The sequence below is a fragment of the Cibotium barometz genome, chromosome 5, assembly GCF_041138505.1.
Source record: "Cibotium barometz isolate CiBa-2024 chromosome 5, ASM4113850v1, whole genome shotgun sequence".
Lineage (NCBI taxonomy): Eukaryota > Viridiplantae > Streptophyta > Polypodiopsida > Cyatheales > Cibotiaceae > Cibotium > Cibotium barometz.
Genome location: NC_141050.1, coordinates 18,318,414 through 18,343,623, shown reverse-complemented (window position 1 = coordinate 18,343,623; position 25,210 = coordinate 18,318,414). Strand labels below are relative to the sequence as shown.

Genomic DNA, 25,210 nt, shown 5'->3' with positions numbered 1-25,210 from the left:
GATGTTTCGAGTTTCAAAAGTGGAACCAAGTTGAGGGAATAACCAGGAGATTGGGTATCTATCTATTCCAAACATTCAAAATCATTAGTTCTAGGGGTGGGGGACAGAATTTTTTAGTGCTCCACGTCTAACACAGGAATGTGGAAAACATTCTTTTATTGTGTTAGGTGTTGACAAAAAAACGGTTTAAAATATTTTAAGACAAGGTGATGGTTTTTTTAATATTTCATGAAGATAAGAGTTTCTCCACATTTTAGGTGGGTTTGTACAGAGGTCCCACCTAGTGAATATCGTTGCTAGATTTCATGTCACTCAATCTATGTGTCTATTATTATATTATTATTGAAACAGCACTCTTTTGAGTCCAGAATTTTCGTAATGGAAATTGTCCATAGTGCCATTGAATGTGCTTACACGTTTACAAGCCAAGGCACGACAAACAGTAAAAAAAATGTAAAAGACAACACCTCAACATGGGTAGAAGAACATGCTTTAAAACAGAACCCAAAAGAGAAAACAAAACCTTTTAAAACCAAGAAAAACAAAGGACAACATACTGTCAAAACCATGGTCGATTAAAAGACAGGGAAAAGGAGTCTATAAAGGACATAAATCCAAAAGGAAACATAAACACAAAAGAGCCAAAAGCTATACATGATGTAGAAGCACCCACCTCAAAGACCACCACACAAACCACAACACCCATACATGCGACACAAGACACAAAAACCCAAAAGAAAATTTGATCTCGTCGCATGGGTAAACATAATGAAAAATTGACAAACCAAAGAAAGTCAGAGAATGAAACAAGTTCTAGTACATCACTAAGTGATGATGAAACAAGTTCTTACTCTTCGCTTAGTGCACCACATAGACCAAACAAGAAACTAGAACCCACCCAACCACCCTGAATGGATAATAATGATCACATGACATATGCGGAACGCAAAAAGCAAGCTCAGGAAAGCATGCTTAGCTTAGTTGAATGTCTTACAGGGTCACCGGTTGTGATTGAGCCTCATAATGCCAATCCTAAAACAGTAACCAAAATACAAAGCCTAGATGAGTACCGCTTTCCCTTTTAAGAGAGGAAGACATACTTCTGCAGAGAAGAGTCATTTGAAACAGACTATTACGAACTATAGGCTTGTGAAAGCACGTGAGGAATTTGATAATTCCCTTACAAGATTAAAACAGTCTCTCAAAAACCCATTCGGTGGAATGCTCTTCTCTCATAATAAAGCCAGCATCACATCGGCACTTGCACCTTTAATGGCTCAACTTGAGTTATACAAGGACATAACAAACTCCATAAAATAGGACTGTGAGGATTCACAAGTTTCCAAACAGCCCTCATTAAGAATTCTCAAAGGGCTAAGTGTGCCAGTGTATGCATTGGGTACTCTAGAAAAGGCTGAGACCCAAACAGAGGATGAAATTAAATGGGAATATAAAACAAAAACAGGATCTGAAGCTGAAACAATAACCAAAACACCCATGGTTCCTTTGGAAGATTCCATCATGGTATGGTTGGATTTCCCTACAGGCAATGATGTTTAATGCAAACACGCATTGATTAGCCCTCGAGCTAGTCATAACATCATGACAATAGACACTTGGGTGTCATTGTGACAACCTAAACTCATCCCTACATGCAATAGTATTGCAAAAGGAACCAATGAACAAAACATTGAAGTTCCAGGCTACTTTAGATACACTACTCAAGCAATCGATGGCAATATGGAATTTATATTCCATGTTACCCTAGATTCCCTTGAGTATGATGTCGTCCTTGGTGGAACTTGGATAAGTGAATCGTTAAATTCACTAAATGAATCCATGCAAATAGTCACCTCCTTGAACACTCCAGCAAGCACTGTAAAATTGCTATTACAGGGAGGAAGAAACCTTGCACGATCTAGAACTTCCAATATATCTTACAGAAAACATCCCTAGGATTTTGGTTGGATTGAAAATTTTAAATAAAATCACCACAGCTCAAGCACAGCTTTATCCAACACGAGAACACAATCTCATGACTCTTGAGCTATGGGATTTATTAGGTCAACCAACACTCATGGCACATCCTGAAAGGATTACCTTGAACATGCCATGTTTGGGGTACTTTGAACATAGAATGTATATTGAAACTAACCCCTAACTTGCAAGTTTTTTGTGGTTGAGTATGTGTTGGAAGCAGATTTAATCTTGGGGCATAAATGGACTGTTGCTGCCCAAGCACCACTGTGCTTTGCTAGCGATAGAGTCATCATGATGGTCAACGACAAAAAGTTGACAATACCATACTGCCAGGAAGAGGATCAACTTTAATGAATATCTATGATGCTGAACGCAAAAGGATACACGCCTCTTCCACAAAAGCACCTCTACACAATGACCTGCCATCTGCATCAACGACGACCGACTCCGATAAAGCATCTGCTCCTTTAACCCCATCCTCATCTACGAAGTTTGATGCCAAAAACTTGCAATTAGCAGCTATTCCTGAAGAAGTTCTTAGATCCAAACCATCTATCTCTAACAAGGATCTCAAAGGAAAGACCCTGGAGCCTATGCATCTTCATTAACAAACCTCAACAAAAGAAACAACCACATGCTCAAAGGCCTCATCATCATCGACAGCCATTCCACAAGAGACTCTAACCTCATGATCATCAACAATGCCCATGAGTCTCAAACCTACAGCCTCAACACCAGCCAAAGTCAAGGAGAGCCCCAAACCTTCCACACCAACCTAAAAGAGAAAACTCCACCAAGACTCCCACAATCACGATATCTTAATAGTATCAAAATGTGGGTGGAGAAGCAGCTACTTGTAGCTCAAGGCTACTATGAAGGTGCCAATCAAATTTGTTTGCCTCGACAATCAAAACCTCTTCCTCAACATAGCACTCGAAATCCAAGGAAGAAGAACAATACTCCAAAATACCGTCCACAAAAGCCTATGTGAGTTCCTCAAAAAACTCCACCATTGCAACAAGTGTGGATACCAAAAACACTGCTCTGCAAGCACAAGAGTACTACCAAAGAAATACCAAAGCTTGGGTCCCCAAGCGCATCACAAAGAGCTTTCACAAAGAAGAAAGCCTCAACACCAAGCACATCGGCCACCAAATTACAGTGTTCGTTGACCATTAAGCAAGAGCGAGAGATCGACAATCTTGAAAGCGGTTGACCTTGATGCAAATGGCAGAAAACTCGACTGCTTCAGCCAGTCGACGGGTTTCAGCCACTTCGACCAATGGAGGAGGCAACGATCTGATTCAATCACTAGAAAATACCAAGCCTTCATTCGACTTGGCGAAGAAAGATTCCCCCGGAACCACGACTCAAGCGCAATCACTTGTGCAGAGAGCGATCAAGCCAAATCGCAGAAGAGCTGCCGAGACCGAGCATTCGACCAACAGGAACGGGCTTACAAAAAGCAGGCACAAGTTGTAGTCCCTGATCAAAAGCAAGTGAAAAAGACCGGCCATTCTATAACCAAAATTTTTTGCACTGGCAGAATGAATTTTTGTGAAAAAATTACTTGATTGCTCGCATAGCTCGCTGTCTCCTTGCCCGCTCGCTTTGCTCGCTGGACTTGCCGTAGGGACGGACCGGAACCGGAACGAAAACTCCAGCAGGGACTAAATCGATGTTCCCAGCAGGCAGCGGGCCGAAACCGATTTTCAAGATGGGTGCCTGTGCATGTACTTCAGCAACAAGGATACTATGATGGTCAACCCCAACACCTTCACCTAAAGTTCAACAAGAATGGAGGCCCAAGCAACAACAAGCAAATCACTCAACCACTCTCGTGCATTCGGCACTCAAGAGCTTGTCTATTCAAGCAAACAATCAGCAGTCTTCCCTACTGCCTCGACATCATTTCACCAACAAATTCAAGAACAAATACGGAGACTTAGGAGCACATCAAGAACAAAATAACAATGCTCTTGTCACCCCTCTGGAAGTGAGAAATGAGCGCACAAGAAGTTTTTGCTTGCAAATCATGACCTAGATGGCCCATAAAATTAAAAAAAAAACCTTGAGGTCAAAACCTACAAATTCACGGAATTCCATCTCACGGAATTACAATTCACGGGGAGTTTCATCTCACGGCTTAAGAACCTGCACTTTCATGATTTAAGCCCCATCACGGATTAAGCATATCACGCAATAGCCACTATATATTTTTTAAGCTTATTGCTCACACTATTCTTTTGGCTAAATTAATGTAGCAGTTGCTCCATGAGTACATATCCATACTCATGCACTGGAGAACATTTGCACCAAAGCCTCACCATCAACAACTTCCAGGTAAATCCCTAGATGGGGGGGCCATGGTGGGCAAAGTCCTGGTCAATGGTACAACCCATCGCCTGGAATTTTCCTTCAAATTACAAACCTCTCCAAACGACGCCACCATCTTCACAAATCAATGAGGGATCACGTATCTAGGTTCACGTGACTAGGTTCACGCCTCTAGACTCACGTCTCTTGGCTTATGTGTGCAAGTTCACATGTATGGTCTCACGTCGCTTGGCTCCTCACATATGCAGGTTCATGTGTTTGGGCTCACGTCCCTTGGCTCACGTATGCATGTTCACGTATGTAGGCTCGTGCCTTTTTGTATAAGCTTGGCTCACGTCTCTTGGCTCACGTATGCAAGTTCACGTATGTAGGCTCGTGCCTTTTTGTATAAGCTCGGCTCATGTAACATGCCTAATTAGGACACATTAATCTAGGAGCTGGGCCTATGACAGGATTAGTGTGCATTTATTGGGTATTAAGTGCACTTAATTTCCCTAATAATTATGGAGAACAAGATTTTTCTTTAGAAATTTTATTTGGTATAGATTCCAAGAACATGGGTAGGTGTGTCCGTATAGGTTTTTATAAGTGAAATAATTGGTCCGTACTATATTAGGTATACCTACCTTCAAGCTCACATGTCTATAAGTTCACAGTTCACGTGTCCAGGCTTGTGGCTCATGTGTCCAAGCTCACATCTGCACGCTCATGTGTCTAGATTCATGTCTTCTTACATGGGACTGTGGGCTCATGGCCCCCACTCAAGACCTCACTTGGTCTGGTTAGTTTTTGTGTTTTTTTGGGCTGCTGTGTTTAGATTTCTTGATTCTAATTAATGGTTGTAATGTAACTAATTAATTTTTTCTTTATTATTTTTAAGTGATTTTTCATGCTTCTACTCTACTAATTCAATAATGCATAAATAAATTATGAAAAATAATCAAATGCATGAAACAAAATTGATAATTTCACTTTAATTCAACCTAATGGAGCTCAATGCTCACGTTTTCGGAGTGGATTTCACTCCTAATCATAATTTCTAAGCTAATTCTTGGATCAAAGTAATCAAAACTAAGCCTCTTAGATTTTAATTTCATGTAAATTACCAAAAAAGAAGGGTTTTTCTCTACCAATAGACGAACGCAAATTGCCCTAATGAAAAATAAACTTCAAATGAAAATCAAAATCAATAAACCAACACATACAATGCTCTAAATCCGTAATTTTTTTGGAGTGTGACCTCCTAACCAACATCCAAAAATACTGGGTGATCCCAATAGCTTGGAATGGACGAAAAAATGGAGCTAAGCCCTAGGCTAGTTCTCGGCAAGAGCTTAGCCCAAAGTTCTTGGAAAGACTCATGGATTAGCTAAAAGGCATTCACTTTCCAGAATTATGATGGGGAAAGAAAGGCGCTTGTGTGCTTATTGCATGGCTCAGTCAGTTAGATGATTGTTTTTTAGGTGAAAAATTCTTGGAAAGAGACAAGATTAAATACGCTTGCAATCATTTGATGGAAAGTGATGACTTATGGTGGAATTATCAAGTATACTTTTAAATAACTATCAATTTTAACTCTCTATGTCAATGCAATTTATTACTTTTAATTCGTGGATACTCCTTCTCCAAATAATACACAAATTAATTTTGAGGAAAGGAAACGTATTTGATCTCAGTATCCCTCTATTGAAAAGGTAGTTTAAAGATAGACTAGTGAGCTCTAGTAGGCCTTTGTTAACCTCCACCAAGTGAGCTCTAGTAGGTCTTCTATTGAAGAGGTGGCTTAAAGATAGACTAGTGAGCTCTAGTAGGCCTTCTATTGAAGAGGTGGATTAAAGATAGACTAGTGAGGTCTAGTCTAGTAGGCCTTCATAACCTCCGCCAAGTTGGCAACCACTTACAAATATTCTAACCTGACTATTTTTCTAAGGTTTATAATTTTTACAATTGCTACATGGTCCTCAGTCTCACGGAACATAACTTGGGTCCTTTGTTGGATCTAATATAAAGGACCATTATGCATAGGAGGATAGACTTTCAAATCTTCCCTTTGAGTTTAATTATTATCAATCACAATGTGCCATGCAAGAAGACATCCCACATCCATGAGTGCCCTAGTAGTAGCTAATGAAAATGTACCTGTTATATATCATTGATCATTATGCTTTAACCCTTTGATGATGGCCCTCTTAATTGATAACTCCCCAATGAAGACGTATCTCGATTTGGAGCACACATGCATATTGCCACTTGAGTACCATGGTGATCAAGATTATGATATATTAGTACTCGTTCTTGTTCCTTACTTGATCATTAGGAGGGTATGTACTTAAAAGGGTCCTCTTTACTTAATTTTAAATCCCTTTCTTAATGAAAAAGGGCCTCTTTAATTTTTAATCTCTTTCCTAATATTTTTTTTGAGGTGGACCAATGGGAGGGGAGCTGGAGTGCACATTTTATCTTCCATTACTATAAAGTCCTTAAAGCTCATTAGCCCAAATTTTTAGACATGATGTCCCCTATAATATATGAGAGTAAGAGCTTGTTCCCCTCCTAGTGCTTGCCCCCAAACCCCTCCACTAGCCCCTTCTCTTTATCTTTTCACTCCCTCTACTTGCCTTTTCAAATCACTTTCCAAAAAAAGGCCTAGAATTTTAAATTTCTCGTTTTTGCCCCAAAATCTATCATAAGCCCCCATACCTATCTATAATTAAAACAAGATTTTTCAGCCTCTATAACCATAATTAAGCCCCATAATATCTTACCAAACTTCTATCTTTGTGTTGTTTCACTCTATATAAGAACCTAAAGTAAACTTTCTTCTTCATTCCATCCTACTTCCTAGTTTTTTCTCCTTGATTCCTTCTTCTCTTTGTTTTTAGATTTCCAAGCTTTCTCTTAGGGATCATCCTCCTTGCTTCCTCCTTCCAAGACTTCATAGTTTAATTGAGGTGTTCCTTTCTTCCTTCTCCCATCTCTTCATTTTCAAGTAGAAAACCAGATTTGTCACACTTGAAAGTTTTTAGATGCATTGCATATGTACATATTCCTAATGAGCTGTGCACTAAGCTGGATCCGAAGGGTAAAAAATGTGTTTTCATTGGTTACTCCCTTAAGAAAAAGGGGTACAGATGTTACAACCCTGTCCACAAGGATATTGTATTTGATGAGATGAGCAGCTAGTATGATGATGTAAAAGACTCAATTGGGGTTGATGCACAAGAACAGGTGGTTGCAAAAAATGTAGGTCAACAATCACAATTGTTGTTAAGAGTGGGCCGAGGGAGTCCTCTAAGAGTGGGTCTATTGATAGACCATGGAGTGGCAACAGGCTGCGTCAAAATGTCAATCCTGTAAATTCAACAAGTGTACCGCATAAAGGCAAGGTCGATGAGCCCCTTGGTATGTCTGACATTTCAGCAGGGCATTCATTTCATGATAGAGAGTCTCGTGGCATAGAGAATAGAATTTATGAGAAGTTTGGGATTCCAGCAATCACGACACCTGGTGTAAGGAAGGCTAAGGCAGCCCCGCGAGACAAGAGAGGACACCAAAGATAGTTCCAAGACCACACAGGTCAAATAGGGTGAAAAACTTTGTTTAGAGATTGGACCAGATGTATGATGGTTATGTAGCTCACCATTATGAATACATGGCAAAGGTTGTCTCTAGGATGTTGAACCCACATGTTTTTAGGATGATGTTAGGCATGCAAATTGGGATACCTCCATGGATGAAGAAATGGCTACATTGGATGCAAATAAGACATGGGAGTTGGTGCCTTTGCCTGAGGGTAAAAAGGCCATTGGATGTAAGTGGTTGTACAAAGTGAAGAACAACTCAGATGGAAGCATTGGCATGTACAAAGCTAGATAGGTTGTTGCTAAAGGTTATGCTCAAACCTACAGTGAGGAGATACTCAAGCCCATTACCAAGATGGCAATGGTGAGAGATGTAAATGCACTTGGCTATATCAAAAGGTTGAAGATGGATGTAAAGAATGCATTCTTGTATGATGAGTTATAAGAAGTGTATTTGGACTAGCCACCTAGTTATAAGGATTTGAGTCACCCAAATTATGTGTGCAAGCTGCATAAAGCCTTGTATGGTCTGAAATAGGTGTTAAGAGCATGGCATGATGAAATCATAGAGTATGTGGCTATCACAGTGAGACAGTATACTTTAGACATGTTGTCCAAATATGGTATGGATAGTTGTAAGCCCATTTCTATACCATTGGATCACAATGGCAAGCTGAATGCAAATACAGGTGAGATGTTGGAGAATCCTACTATGTACATGAAGATAGTGGGTAGCTTGATCTACATGATAATCACTAGGCTAGACTTGAACTACACAGTTGGTTGGAGAGCCAGTTTATGCAGGTTCCTCAAAAACTACATTTAGATGGTGTGCGGCACACACTACACTATGCGAGGCCCAAAGTGGATTATAGTCTCTTTTATGAGGCTGGTATAGAGTTACAGGTGTACGGATACACTAATACAGATTGGGATGGGATAGAAGATCTAATAGCATATTTATGTTTTCATTTGGGAGTGGTGCTATTACTTGGAGGAGGATGGCAGCATGTGAGGTAGCTTGGTTAGGCAAGCTACTTGGAGATTTGGGGCTACATGTGGACATGCAAGCTGCCATTTATTGTGACAACCTTAGTACCATATAGTTGGCCAGGAACCCAGTGCTTCATGTGCAAACCAAACACATAGAGTTCCTTTATCACTTCATCAAGGAGAAGGTCTTGGTGTAGGAGATATTGATCTCGTGTACGTCACAAAGGAACACGTTGTTGACATTTTCACCAAGGCCTTGGGAGTAGAGAAGCTTTGCAGATTTCGTACTATTCTTGGAGTCTTAGAGATAGAGTTGATCTTGAGGGGGAGTGTTGAGATGTCAAGCTCAACTAGAGTTGACACTCATGATGTGCCTAAGTGACCATTCCACATTTATATCACTGGCGCATTTGGTAGCCACAGCATGACGGATCTTCTCTAGTGATTCTACAATTGGACTACACCTACCTTGTCCAACTGAGAAATAGTATACTTATCTTGCTAGCTCACCTACTTAGCATGTTCACATTATGGACTGCTTACATATAGTACTTTAGTACTTACGTTGGTTTTTCACTTATCTTTTAAAAGTCTTCTTTTGAGAGTAAGAAGAAGAAGAAGAAGAAGATTTCAACCTTCTATCACAATCCACATTTACATCACTGGCATGTTTGGTAGGCCAACACGATGGATCTTCGCCAATAATTCTATAGTTATACTACACCTACCTAATCCAACCAAGTTATGGGCAGCATAGTTATCTTGATATCTCACCTACTTAGTGTGTTCACATTATGGACTGCTTGTACATATTACTTTAGTACTTATGTTAGTTTTTCAATCTTTTAAAAGTCTTATTTTAAGAGTAAGAAGAAGAAGAATAGAATTTTAACCTTCCATCATTGTGTGTGTGTTATCTATTCTTGTGTGAGTGTGTGTGCTTGCTAGAGCTCAAGCTCTCTCTCCTCTCCCAATCTTTTCATGTAATGCCATCTCTACACTACATGCTAAAGTATGTCTATCGAATTGCAATGGTGAAAAGTGACTTTATTGGGCTAAACTACATGATACTCATCATGCCAAGATCTAAATAGACTTTGAGCTTAACCTAGCCATTTCACTATATCATATGTTTGACCATCATGGCATATATATCCAATGGTGGATATGCCAAACGGGTGGATTTTGGCCTTGCATTTCCCTAGCAATGAATAAAAGAGTGGAGAATATTTAGCATGTGCAAAATTATTCTATGACATCAATCCTTGATAAGCCAATTAGATTGGAAGTTTGCCTTTAGTTTCAAAAACAAATCCCATGATGTATATTGACTTTCAATAAAGAAGTATAGTAAGCCTATATGTTGTTTCTTACTTCCAAAGAAAAATAAATCTTGGTTTTAAGATATCTACAATGACCATGAATATTAAAAACGTTATCAATTGTTGATTCATTACTAATCTTCAAGATATCCAAGGATACATGAAAAATAACTCATTGAAAGTAATAATTCGCACATTATGAAGGACCATAGACCCTTGGATACATGAAAAATAACTCATTGAAGGCAACAATTTACACATTGTGGGGAGGACCATAGACCCTTGGATGTAATGTGCTTGTTTATGATTTAGAAACCTTGGGCTCTTGGATTAAAGTGGATTATTTATTCTAAATGTCATTGAGTGGGAGCTGCAAAAAGACGTTGAGAGTGGATTTGATATAGAATTTAGCATTGACATGTGGAAGAGAATCATCACAATTAATACAAGGGGTAGAAAATGCTATGAATGTATAGGTAAGAGAATTGAGATTTATTACTTGTTGAAGTTATTAATCAATGAGCTAAGTGTAAGATTGCATTGAACAAAATGAGGAGACCATGTTGAGTTAGATATTGAGTTCGATACAATGACTAATGTAAGGTATGGGTTTAAGTTAATTTTTACGTATGAAATATATTCACTTAAGGAAACTATTTGATGGATTGCTTACATAGAGTTTTGATCTGCCTTAAGGAGGGTGTCCCCTACTATTTATAAATCAATCAAAAAGAAGGATTAAGAAACTTGAAGGATATATTTCCTTGTTGTGCTAGAAAGGGTTTATTTTGATTCTCTTTTATTGCAAATATAATTGCCACAGTTGTGAGAGAGAGAGAGAGAGAGAGAGAGAGAGAGAGAGAGAGAGAGAGAGAGAGAGAGAATCTTTCTACCTTTGATAAGGTAAGAGATAAATCAAGTTTTGATGTTAAGGGAAGAATTGTTGTTGTGATGAGAAGGGAAAAGGAGACATGTAGCCAAGTTGCAGAAAGGTTCCCTACACATGGTAGTACGCACCCCACCATGAGGTGCTACATGATGTTATGAAGGTTTCTCCGTATATAGCAGTACGAAGGAAGTGGACCATGTGGATGTCACCTAGATTTGGATTTTTTTTTCTTTTTGTTTTTTTTGTTTGCTAACGTTGGTGGTGGTTTGGACTCATAGTGTTTTGGTACCATGAAGGTTGCAGTATAGAGTATGCACTTTTTAAGGTTCAATAGATAGATTACATTTATAGAGTATGCACTTTTTAAGGTTTAATAGATAGATTCAATAGTGTGCTTTTTTAAAGGTTCAACAAATAGAATATGCACTTTTTGAGGTTTGTATGCTCGAATACATTGCCATACATATGTGAGGGTTCTCAAATGACTCACTAGACTCTACGGCCCTCTAAAATTTAGATCTCTCATCCTCCCAGGAGATTAGAGGGCACATATTTTTTAGAGGGCCCTAGACTCTAGGGCCCTCTAAAAAAATCTCTCATCTTCCCAAACCATGGGGGAAAAGAGCACATATTTATTAGTCATCTTCCTAGAACATGGGAGGAAAGTTGTGACATCCCACTTTAGAGTTGGTTAAGCTATTTAAAGGGTCCACTTACTAAAACTATTATTTGAATTTCAAATTTTGATACCATCTCAAAGGTAGGAAAACATATTTTTTAGCAAGCTATGAAGTCAAAAACTAACTCTAGTCTGCATCTAAAACTTTGCTCTTAGACATCAATAGTCCTAGCTTGAGATCTATAGCTTAAACATTCACACAAAAATCTACAAGTTTTATCTTATATACATATTCACATGAAATCTATATACATTTGAGAGAGAGCACATGTGCTAAGTGTGACGCCAAATTTAAATGAGGACATTAGTTAATAAAAGCTTATGGAAAAAAATGTTTGGATGTGTCATATTAATTAAGCACCCACTTATTTAATACAAGGTCTAACCTGAGGGGTGAAGACCTTCCAACCTTCTTATGAGAGAGGAGGATCTTCTATCCTTGGGAGAGAAAAAACAAGATAGAATTGCATGTGTTTGCCATGCATTTCTATTTAAAGAATGTTTCCAAGATTTGTTTCTAAATTAAAACTTCATAATTTCCAAACAAAAAACGTAATTCCACTTATAACTTATCCTAAGGTCAAACATTAATCTCACAAACATTATATTCCTCTAAAATTCTCATGCACCACGAGCTAGGGCCCTATTTACAATTGGAGTTGACCCATTGATCGTTATTGAGGTCTAGGCCTTACCCATCTCTTAGTCTCGCTGCTCCTCCGGATCTCCACCATGTGCTTGCCTCTCCTCCCACCCATCTACCCTAAGAGTGAACTCTATGTGCGCACACACACACACACACACACACACACAAACGACCAGCCTTCTTGCATGCTGCATGTGCATGTTGTACCAATCATGGCATATTCCATGTTAATTAATTCAACCACATGAGAGGTGAGCAGCCTTTTCTCATGTTGTCCCAGACAACAACACCAAGAGGTGAACACTGAAGATTGTGTGCTAAAAACCACCTACCCACTCTAGCCAAGAAGGTTATCGTGTATATAGTTTCCATTGTCCAATTCGGTTGGTTTGGACCTTAATTTTGAGGACAAATAGTATAATAAAATGGTTTGAGAGTGGTTTACTTCGTTTTGGATTCCGTGTCCTAAGGTGCAATGCACCTGGTCGGTTTTTCGAACTCGTATCTGTATTTTATTTAACCTCTTCACAATTGTTGTCTTGTGCGTTAACAAGCTTTGGAGTGTTGCATGCAGAAGCCTGCATCACTTCTCTCTTTGCTAATTTGCGTTGCTCTGCACACTCTCTCTCTCTCTCTCTCTCACACACACACACACACACCCCTCTCCCCTGTCAGCCTGCCGCTTCTTGCCCCACAGATTCTAGGTGAGATGAGCTTCAAGGGCTTTGTGGAAGGGGGCCTAGCAGCAGTGGTGGCAGGGTGCGCCACACATCCCCTAGATTTGATCAAAGTGAGGATGCAGTTGCAAGGGGAGGCGCTATCAAAGAGTCTCTCCGAGGGCCTTACAAAGAAGACTCTGAATCTAGGAGTTCAAGGAGGAGTTTTGGGAGTGGGCCTTAAGATAGTTCAAAAAGAAGGAGCCTTGGCACTCTTCTCTGGAGTCTCAGCAAGTGCTTTACGGCATGCAGTCTATTCCACAACTCGAATGGGTCTCTATGAGGTGCTAAAACAACACTGGTCAGATGAAGAGGGCAGGCTCCCAGTATCAAAGAAGATTCTTGCTGGCCTCATTGCAGGGGGCATAGGGGCTGCTATGGGCAACCCTGCTGATGTTGCCATGGTAAGAATGCAAGCTGATGGGCGCCTACCCTTCCATGAGAGAAGAAATTATGCTAGTGTAGCTGATGCCCTGTTCCAAATGGTGCAAACTGAAGGTCTTGGGTCCCTCTGGAGAGGATCCTTGCCCACTATACAGAGGGCAATGGTGGTCACTGCAGCCCAATTGGCAAGCTATGACCAGCTCAAAGAGAGTTTACTTGCTAGTAAGGTTATGGATGATGGGTTTGCTACCCACTTTGCAGCCTCTTTCCTTGCTGGCCTTGTTGCATCCATTGTATCCAACCCCATTGATGTTGTGAAGACCAGGATACAAAACATGAAGGTTCTACCTGGCTTGCCCCCTCCGTACTTGGGCTCCCTTGACTGTGCCTTAAAAACTATCCAAGGTGAAGGCCCCCTTGCTCTATACAAGGGCTTCGTCCCCAATGTCACCAGGCAAGGCCCCTTCACTATTACATTGTTTGTTACTCTAGAACAAATTAGGCATTTGCTTAAGGATATCTAGCCTTTTGTAAATGGGCAATTGCCTCTGAGTTTTTTTTTTCTCAACTTCAGAACCCAATAAGGGTTGGAAAATTTTTGCATTTCCCTTGATGGAGAGCTTTAATTCTTGGTAGACATTGGGAGATAGCGTTTGGTGGGTTATTACTCTGTTACTCACCCCTTTCCCCACACGTTGGAAACCTTTTTTGAATCACTCTACCATGGGTTTCTTCTCAAATTTCTAATGAAAGGTTTTTTTATTATCCTAAGGGCTTGATGAAAACTACTGGTTTCAGCATGGTTATGCTTTACCAATCTTGTACGTTTCATCAATTCTACCAATTGTGATATACGTTGTCATACTTTGTTTCGTCGTAAATGCATTGAATTGAGTGACACACTACGTATGTAAGGTAGTCTAGCATGGTGTGATTTATGCAAGGTAGTTTGTTTTCTGTGGTCTATTTGGCGCAACCACATTGAGTATGCAAGGTAGTTGAGCATGTGTGATCTAGTAGAGCTTGTGTGGCTTTGTTTGCCAATGATCATCATGTAGGAAGGCAGTGCGGATTAGAAGGTAGGCTTTGAGGGAATGGGATGAGACGAGATGGCAATGAGAGGATAGAGGGGATGAGATGAGGGTATCTTATAACAGCATCACATGATCCTCATGATGGCATTGAAATGCAGGGTATCGCACTTGAATTCAGGTGTCTCTGCATTAGAAGTCCAATGCTAGTTCTGTGGGGGGCATCAGGCTTTAAAGCAAGAGATCCCACATTCAGGAACTTGGGTAAGTACCAATGAAGCTCTATAAGGGAACTCCAGTGAACTTCTATGAGGGACCTTTACAATAGGTGTTAAGCATTCACAGCTACACCAAGTGCTAATAACTTGGTGGAATCATGCTCTAGCAGCTTCTTACATTCATGAATACCAACGTGCATCAATTCTGAATTAAAGTGATAGTTGCTAGAAGGATGAGCAGTCCTAATAGCTTGTTGTAATTATACTCTATATCACCTTGATTATATCCACGAACAATAATGGACATCAACTCTTAAGTTGCTACAAGAACGAGCGGTGCTCACAAGGATTGAAGAACTTACAAAATAACCTCGTAAAGGAAAATATGCAATGAAAGAAATTCAAGGCAAAGGCATCTTTTAACTGCCTACAAAATACAGTACTACAGAGGTTGCAAAAAATCAGTTTTTTTTTTCTTGCAAGAAACACCTTTATGTATGTTGATCTTTGTGTAACTCTAAAAAGAAAACCCTTAAATTTAACTCTTGAAGGATGTCTAGTGCTCAAAAAGAAAACCCTTAAATTTAACTCTTGAAGGATGTCTAGTGCTCAAGTGGAAGCAGTTAACTCTCTGGTAAAGATTAGTCTCTTAGACAGCAATTATGTACGTAACATTCAAGAATATGGTGCCCATTGGATATCTATGCTCTGCCCTCATTGTAATCTCCACACCCCAACTATACAGGCCCCCGTTGAAGTAGCCATGGTTGGGTGGCTCCGACGCTCATCATTCTCGTATTCACACGGAATGGTAGCCTAAGAAAGATGGTATATACACGGCTTAGATAAGATTTGGCATAATGTTGGTTCACACATGGGATAGGCAAAACCCACAGCCTTTATAGAGAGAGTACAAGCCCCTTATCCTTATAGTTACTTCATCATTCATCATTGTGAGCTTATTCCGAAGCTTCTTTGTATTCAAGCTCTATCTAAGCAGTTTCAAATTGGCCATTGAAGCCTCACACAGGTGTGGAGTTTTGCCACCAGCTACTGTATCACATCAGTAATACACTATTATTCTCTCTCTCTCTCTCTTTGTGCAATTTTAGTTTAAATGATTTCACTTCTCAACACTTCTCAAGCTTGAGAAGTTTCTAATTAGTTGTTTTTAATGCAAATCAAGCTAAAACTCAGAATGCTTCATTGCCATGACCATGTTGGGCAATCATCTCTTACCACGTTACCACATCCCTTTCCAACTTGTCAAAAACCTCTTCTGCTCCTTCTGAGCTCACAGATTACCATACATATCGACAAGGGCACCCCGCATGTGGCAACATAGGCATGTATCCACTTCCCTTCAGTGAGGGACTCTTCACTCGTACATTCAGAGTGGACACTAACAAAAGCGGCTTTAACATGTTGGCATAACATTTGTTGAAAAACTCCCTGCCATGCCCATGTTCAACACATGTGGATATCATTATATTCCATGAAAACACATTCTTGGACGTCAAACCCTCGAATGCAGAGTGGGCGTCAACCAAGTTGCCCCATTTACGATTCATCTGGACAAGCAGATTTCCTGCGAATGTGTCTTGCTCACGGGAATGTTGAATCATATTATGAAGATGGGCATACTTGCCTTCTTGCATAGCCTTCAAGTTGCCACACTGCCGTAAGAAGACTGCATAATCGGAAGAACTCACGGAGCTCCCAGCTCTCTCCAGCCATTCAAAGTCTACAATATTAAGCTTTCCCTTTTGCGCATGGCCAGGAAACCTAACCCTAGGTTGGGGCACACTGCGAGAATCTTCTGCTATGTGTAACCTCTTACCGGCAAGCTCTCGCACTTCTTAAGCAGGTATCGATAAAAGATTTAATAATTGAGCACTTGTCTTCGATTCTGTACGCGCCACCATGGCTTTAAGCCTACAAATGCACTCTCTCTCTCTCTCTCTCTCTCTCTCTGCCCCTATATTTCTAACTTCTACTGTGTCTGCAGGTCGGACGGAGAAGAGGGCAAGGCAAGCTTGTAGTGGTGAGCACGGCAGGAGTCGCATGGCCTCAACAGGGCAAGAGGCGAAGGAGGGGATCAGGGGCAGCGTGACCTCAGCAGGGTAAAGGGCGGAGCTGCAGACCGGAGGGCGGAATTGGGGGAAGAGAGAGAGTGAGACGGGCAGGAGGGCCGACGACGGATGTGAGGGGGCTTGCAGACCTGAGGGAAGAGAGAGAGAGAGAGAGAAGGGGGGACGGTGGCCTCAATCAGGCCCGGGGGAGAGAGAGAGAGAGAGAGAGAGAGAGAAGAGAGGGGGGGGGGGGGCTGTTGGGGCGGGAGAGAGTGAGACGGGCGGGACGGCGGACCCAGGGTGCTTGCAGACCCAGGGGAAGAGAGAGGGAGGGCAACCTGAGCTAGGCTGGAACGCGTTGTAGTCTTGGGGTTTTTTTTCTCTCTCACACATACATGCACGCTCATATGCGCACACACGTGCACGCACACGACACACGCATGTATACACAACATACACACATGCATATACATATATATGTATGTATAAGTATATGTGTCTATGTATCTAAAACATAATATTGTATATACTAATATTTACATGTGTGTGTGTGAGAGAGAGTGTGTGTTTGTGTATGTTTGTGCGTACATGTGTGGGAGGGTGTGAGCACATGCGCACACCTCTGTGTGTGTGTGTGTGTGTGTGTGTGATAGAGAGAGAGATGGGGGCATGCCTAGAGGGAGGGGACACAGAGAGAGAGAGAGAGAGAGAGAGAGAGATGCTTAGAAGTGAGGGAGAGTGAAAGAGAGAGAGAGAGATGGAGTTCCGTGAAGAATTTTTCTTTTATCATAAAATAAATCTATTTAAATTTTTTTTAAATTAAATAAAAATATTTAATATTTTAAATATATTTTTTAAAATTTTAAATAAAAATATTTATTATTTTAATATACCTATTTTTTTCCATTGAAATACATGGATCTTCATTATTATGAGAATTTTTTTATCATAAAAATTAAAATTATTAATTTTTTTAATTAACTATTTATGTATAAACATTAAAAATTAATTTTTCATGGATATGATGAGAATTATTCTTTTAACATAGATGACTAATCTTAGAATATGGTAGGAAGTCTTCTTTTCACATTATGCATAAAAATGATTTATGTGTTAATTTTTAAAAATTTTATCATAGCTCTACTGCTATTATTGATAATTTTTAATAATTTTGAAAAACATAAGACTTAGTAATACACTTATGATAGATTGACTATCAATAGATCTAAATCATAATTTTATCATAATTTATGTAACATAAAAGCATTAGAAAGCCATTTCTTTAGCCTCTAGCTTGACTAGCATAGAGTTTGATTTTAGAATTAAGAATTGCTCCATGAGAAGCATCATTTGACTAGAGAATTGGTCATAGGAATGGCCATTCTTTGGGGGGGGGAGAGAGATATACTTAAAAAACATCCTAAATTAAGCATAAATGTAATCTTTTTATGATTAATCATTAGAATTCATTAGAGAGCTTCATTTGCATTGAAAAACATTCATTTGAATACTTCTTAAGCTTGAGAGGGGTTGAGAAGTGAAAAACATTTAGAAGATTTAAAAAAAAACCATAAAGTCACATCTTACCTCTTGTTTTGCTTGCTTCTCTATTCTTAGAAGAAGCTCCCAATCAATCAATTGGTTAGTATGTTGAGAGGAAAGCTCCAAGGAAGGTTGAAGAGAGAGAGAAACTTCAATCTCTCCAAAATGTAGAGGATTTTTAAAGGATAATAGAAAACATGCTTATTCTAATGTAATATTGGCATGGTCTAGTTCTCATAGATGAGAATACAAAAGAATGAGGGTCTATTTATAGGTAAGGGAGGCCACTAACTGAGTCCTACTAAGTTCTAGAATTTTTCAGCTTTTGGCTGAATTTGGACAAGATTTGGACCAGTTTAGCTCCCTTTTTTATTTGGTTTGATCCAGGAGAGAGAAGAGATAAAAATATCTTAATATTTTTGAATTTAAAACTCATTCACATGTGTGGAATAGGCGTCTCCTTGAAGTCTCCCCCCTCCTTACCAAGGTATCAAAATTGTATGATTACTCTAAAATATCTCATTTTTTTAGTAATATCTCATAGTTTTTAACTTATAAATCTTGTACTCAGTCAACTCTTCATCTTATGTGTGGACATTTACTCATTTTTGGGTATTTTCTTTTAATCATTGGATTTATCTCATCCCAACACTTGGATTAATCTTATTGGTCCATAGGAACCTTAATTGGACCATAATCCAAAAATTTCAGAAAATCTTGACCCTTAGGCTAAGGTCTTTTAAATCATTTTTAATTGATTCCTAATGTACCTTGGAAAATTTATTTTGATTTTTTTTTCAAGAAAATATGTTTTTGATATTTATAGAATTTATATATCCAAAAATATCTCAATATTGAATTACCGCTCTCTAGAATTGAGCCAACTAGGTGGTCGAGAACCACGTAAAGTGTTGACCGGACTTCGACATAGGGGCTCGAATTCTACAGCCTTTAATGAGGCATGTTAGTTGAAAGATTGGGCATGGATAAATGGGGCCAAGTTGGAAAGGGCGACTATCATATGTTTGTATGAGGAGATCATAAAGAGTGAGTTGAATGTGGCCTACTGTAACATAATTTGCGGGGTAAGGTGGAGCATCGATACTTGGAAGAAGAGGTGGGAATTGCTATGGGGTATGAGAATACCTTTGAAAGGTCAAACCTTTTTGTGGAAAGTATGTATGTGGGCTCTCCCTCTTGGCTGCAAGTTGGTGCACATGAACTTTACCTCAAGGGTTTGTCCTAGGTGTGGATCGATAGTAGAGGATGGTAAAAATGCTTTTCAGGGATGCCCTGCCATCAGGGGTCTCAGAGCAAGATAGACAATTGGATGTGTGCTAACATAGGTCTAAGGGGATCTTGGGGGGATTGGTTAATGGGAAAATTGACTGGATCAGAGGGGGCAGTTGATGTGGTTCTTAGTTTGGTTAGATATATTTGTTTGTGAGAAATCTGGATTTCCAGGAACTGTCTGGTATTTAGAAGGGTCTAAGGCATGGATTAGATGCTATTGAGTTGATGTATAGTTGTGTGCACTACTACGGGTCTGTATACTATGTGAATAAGATGAATGATAACACATTTGTGGAGTTGGTTCAATTGTTTCCACCTAGAATAAGATGAGCCACTCACAAGATGATGGGATAGTGGCACATACTAGGAGAACCTAACAACTCATGGCATGTTGTAGGTATATTCATGGAAAGATTTGAAGGAGTTGGTGACACATAATAATAGGAAAGTTGGATTGCCAAAGTTTGGGCCTGAAACGCAGAGGTGGTACTTGAAGGAGAAACAACTAGTACACACCTTCCTGGCATTGATATAGAGAACCCAGTTGGGTAGAGGCCTGATGTGAAGATATGGAGCAATAAGGAGGCTATGGTGGAGTAGACCCCCCCCAAGGGCTTTACCACTGAGCCTGTGCTGGTAGCCAGTTTGCAGCTCAGATACCACATTAGATGGGATCAATCATCTTTTGTGTAGGAGGATGAGAGGTAGGACCATATTTGTGGGCTACTAAAAATAATGAAGAGCTCTACTAGTGCTGTGGGCTACGGGGGAATATGGATGCGACATGAGAAGAGTATGGGGGGACTAGGTTCTCCCTTTTTTTTTTTTGAGAACTGAACTGTTCCTTTGGTATGTGTGAAAGGATGACTGTTGTGCATGTGGATGGATCGCATACTAACATAAATATATATATAAAGAACTAGGGCATGAAAACACAGAGATTTCACTTACGTAAGAATGTTCATGTGGCTTGATTTTGGCCTTTCCAAATTTATAGTTCACTACAAGCAATCCAACACGTTAAAATCTTTACCCTTTGATCAATTTTTATATCCTCTTAGGATAAGCTTATTTAAAAAAATGGATAATTGTATTTAATTAAAAGAAGAATTTTTATGATATTTAAGTAGAGAAAGATTTGAATTAATTTTTAATGACAAAAGAAGAACTTTTCACCATAATTCCACCTAGAAAATTAAGGTTGAGAAATTAAATGGTAGAAAGAATATCTTTAGATATTTGATGTGGTTAAATCACTAAATTAGTATTGACCCAAAAATAGATGTTTATCTGAAGAAAATCCTTGTTAGAACTAAACCGAATGATTTTGGTTAGACTACGAGAGGGACAGACAGTAAACCTACTTGTCCATCTCTTGATCTGAATCAAACAAAAACTTCGTGTGACCAATTCCAGTTCCTAAATACAAAGAATAGACTACCGTTGAACTAAACTAGTTTTCCCTTGACCAAGAATCTAGTTGGACAATCATTGAAATGATGGGTAAATTACCCTAATGAGAGATCAAGGATTCTGATTTATGAAATTGGGAATTAAGGAAAAAGGGGTTTTGTGGACCAATCTCAAACTGGGAATTTTACTTGCATAGAACCTCTGTTTTTCATTTAAAGGATTGTTTTACGCCAGAATGCTGGAGGAAGCAGAATGCTGGAGGAAGCATTTAGCATGTGTTTTACTAAGAGGAGGTTTGTTGCAACAGCTAACAGGGAGTCGTCGAGGGATGTCGCTTGCGGCAAAGCCTACGCCAGCCTCAGTACGGTTAAAATGGTGCGCTTCTGGTACGATGGGCGAGAACCGACAAAGCGGTCCCTGAGTGAAGTGCTAGGACACCTAAGTAGGATCCTAGAGGGTTCTAACCAGGTGATGCACGGGCTCGCGGTTGCTAGGACACCCATGCGTGCGTCGAGGAAGATTCGGATGGATTAAGAAGAATGACTTTTGTGAATCAAATTTTGATATTGGATCTCGTTGGTTGCCCAGCTAGTCTTCAACGAAGAGTCCAGAGGACACATTTTGTAATTACAGTGGACTCAAAATTTTGGAGGATGATGATCAATAATATTATGATTTTCATTGAAGGATTGTTTTAAAGATAGCGAAATCTGTTATAAATGGCAATTTCATATTGGGTGTGTATGTGGAATACCTACCTTAATTTTTGCATGAAACGCCGGCTAGGGGGCCTGGGAACTCTTTTCCTCGGTACCCGGGCAAAACATAACCAAATCTTTATAAAGGAATCCCACCAATACAGTGGTCGGGTGGTTGGCTAACCCATGGGCCGGTTGGGTAGGCTGGATCGGGGGATTCGTGCGAAACAATTAAGATACGATTAGTTACGTTAGTTAGATTAAGTCCTGAGAAGACCCTTATTCTATGGGAGGGAATCAACGGCTGTGCCTCGTTAAAGGAAAAATCGGTGATTCTATGGACCAAGTGCAAGTCTCTTCTTTGAATTTACCATGTGACTTCAAGTTTGGTCGGATCAGTTTAACTAATTAAGACTTTGACTCGTTAGATTAATTCCCCCGTTAGAAGATTTTCCCATGGCGGAATCGCCCGTGCCTTCGGGGCAAGGGAAGTTTTTCCGGGCTCGCGAACCGTCGAGCTAGTCCCTTGTCCGGACATCTGCGGGCAGGCGAGGCCCCGAGTGTGGATCCCTGCCTCACGCGAGAGGCTGACGCTGCTTCCGCTGTGCTAGCACCCTCATAGGGGGCACTGCGGAGGGGGCAAGGGTCTCACAGCTAGTATCAGAGCTTTGTTAAAAGCTAATAAGGAGAAATGAATTCTTATCAGAAAATTGTAATAAAAACTCAGAAAGAGCATTTACATATTGTATTTTCATTTCTTAATCTTCATTAATGAAGATTTTTAATCAAAGAATTTGATTTTATAGATGGAAGTTCCACACTTATCTGGTGTTCCCGACCTCACCTAGTCACAAGACATGACTGCGTTCGCCTTCCAGCATCTCATCTCTTCCGCTACAACTCGAATGAGTCGAGCCAGACTCGCAGGCCATTTCGAGGATCTATATTTTCCTGACCCAGTGGAGGAACGTCAGCACAAGTGGTTTGTAGGGCAGTATGTCCACGCCTCTTGCGACTAGCGTGCGATACTGAGGCAGAATCTCTCATTGACCATGATTCTGATGTCACCTAGACCCTCTCTCTGAAGAAGAAGAGCTTGACCCCAACGTTCGCAAGGCTCTTCTCACAGAACTCAGCCACCAGGACCCTTCAAAGGAGAAGGAGAGAACCTGGGCGAGGCTGTGGAGAAATGGGTGGAAGCTATGGAAGAGTATTTTGATGTCACATGCTACAATGAGCGGAGCAAAATGGCTCTTGCCAGACTGAAAATTGTGGAAACATCCAGGGTGGCATGGAGGAACCATTGTGACACCAACCATCTGGACAGGAATAGCCAGTCTTGGAACGATCTTAAAGCCTATTTAAGGAAGAGGTTTTGTCCCCTTGGGTTTTTAGAAACCAAAATGAATGAATTCTTAGAGCTAAATCAGGGGAGCAAAACCATCGAAGAATATCACCATGCATTTGCTCTTCTATCACCACCTCTAGATGAAGAGCAACTTATGACCAGGTTCATTCGGGGAATGAACGAACCCTTAGACACACTAGTCAAGAATGTGTCCATGGCAGAAGCTGTCAGAATGCCGAAGGACTTCGCCAAAGCCTTCATCGTGGAAGTCCCGCCAAAGCCAGCTCGCTCATCCTTCAAAAGATTTCAGACACCAGGAAATTTTTCCAACCTTCCGCCTCTAAAGAGACACCAAGGTCCCAACCAAAATCTGGAGACGGGAAGTTTCAAGAATGAGGGAAGACCTTTCCCTCGAAGTTCTTTCTTATGAACTCCAGCTCTCTCAAGAATGTAAAGGGAAGAGCTTCGAAGTGAGAACAAATGCTTCGGATGTCAGGGGTTTGGACACCAGCTCAAGGATTGCCCATCTCCTTCTGTGGGCCAAGGAAGCCAAGGTCCTAGAATGCAGAGATAGACTCCTTCGTATCAATCCAATAAGGGTCCTCCACGCCAAAATCAAGGCAACCCCAGAAGAGTGCCCGCTCAGCCTGCAGCCTCTATGCAAAGCAGTCTCTGAACTCCCTCCCAAAATTGGGGTAACCAAAGAGAGAGAGTTCCATCTCAGACTGCAGCAGCCAGAGCTGTCACTATAGCTGATGAAGTGGAGGAAGAAAAAGGACAGATCTATGCAGCAATAGAGCATTAGGGGAATAACCATCAATTTTCAGTCCTCCAGACTCCAGCAGAGTACCTAGGTAAGCAACCTAGGTAAGCAATTCAAACTTTTTTTTGATTCAGGCAGTACTCATTCTTTTATTTCCCCAGGATGTTTGCGTAAATTAGTCCTAAATAAAAATCAGGGAAACCTATGCAAGTGAAATTGGCTAGTGGAAAGATTCTTTTCACACACCTTGAGACATACCTTATTCAGTTTAGTCTAGATGGGAACGTAACAGAGTGCCAATTCAGAGTCCTACCCTTGGGAGTCTATGATAGAATCCTTGGAATGGATTGGATCCGTAAGAATCAAGCTGATATTCATTGTCACAAAGGAACCATCTCTTTCCTTGACCTTCACGGGAATAAAGTTCAAGGAATTGGAATTTTCGAATCCCCAGTGCTACAATTAGTCAAGGCTTCCAAATTATTAAAAGGGCTCAGAAAGAGGCAAGCTGTTTATGTCGTTAAGATGAATCCAGTAGACATAAAATGCAAAGCTAAAGAACCAGAGTGGTTAAGTGAGTATGCAAATGTGTTTCCTGAAGAACTGACTGAGATGCCTCCGTCTCATGAAGTAGATCATGAGATCGAGTTAACCCCGGGAGCTCAACCCAGTGGCCCAGCATGCATACAAAATGCCAGTCCCTGAAGCCATAGAACTTAAGGAGCAGTTAAGACAACTGTTGAGCAGGGATTCGTCAGACCCAGTCTCTCAGCTTGGGGTGCGCCCGTTCTCTTTCAAAAGAAGAAAGATGGAACGTTAAGTGAGTATGCGCATGTGTTTCCTGAAGAACTAACTGAGATGCCTCCGTCTCATGAAGTAGATCATGAGATCGAGTCAACCCCCGGAGCTCAACCCAGTGGCCCAGCATGCATACAAAATGCCAGTCCCCTGAAGCCATAGAACTTAAGGAGCAGTTAAGACAACTGTTAGAGCAGGGATTCGCGTCAGACCCAGTCTCTCAGCTTGGGGTGCGCCCGTTCTCTTTCAAAAGAAGAAAGATGGAACGTTAAGACTCTGTATTGACTATAGAGGATTGAATCAATTAACAATTAAAAATAAGTATCAGATTGCATGGCTTACCCAGGAGGATAGTAAGTGACAGAGATCCCAAATTCACAGGGTTGAGGTGCCCAGCAATAGACCAGGATTGAGAGGCTGGGAGGCCAACTTTCTCAGGGTACAGGGGCTCTTGGGGTTGATAGAGTAGAACGCTATCCTATTGGAAGTCGCCTAACAAAAGAAGCA

At 40.5% G+C, this 25,210-nt stretch overlaps 1 pseudogene; it reads left to right on the top strand.

Moving 5' to 3' along the window:
* Positions 1 to 12,996: 12,996 nt before the first annotated feature.
* LOC147638152 (mitochondrial uncoupling protein 5 pseudogene) lies at positions 12,997 to 14,292 on the top strand (annotated as a pseudogene).
* The last annotated feature ends 10,918 nt before the right edge of the window (positions 14,293 to 25,210 follow it).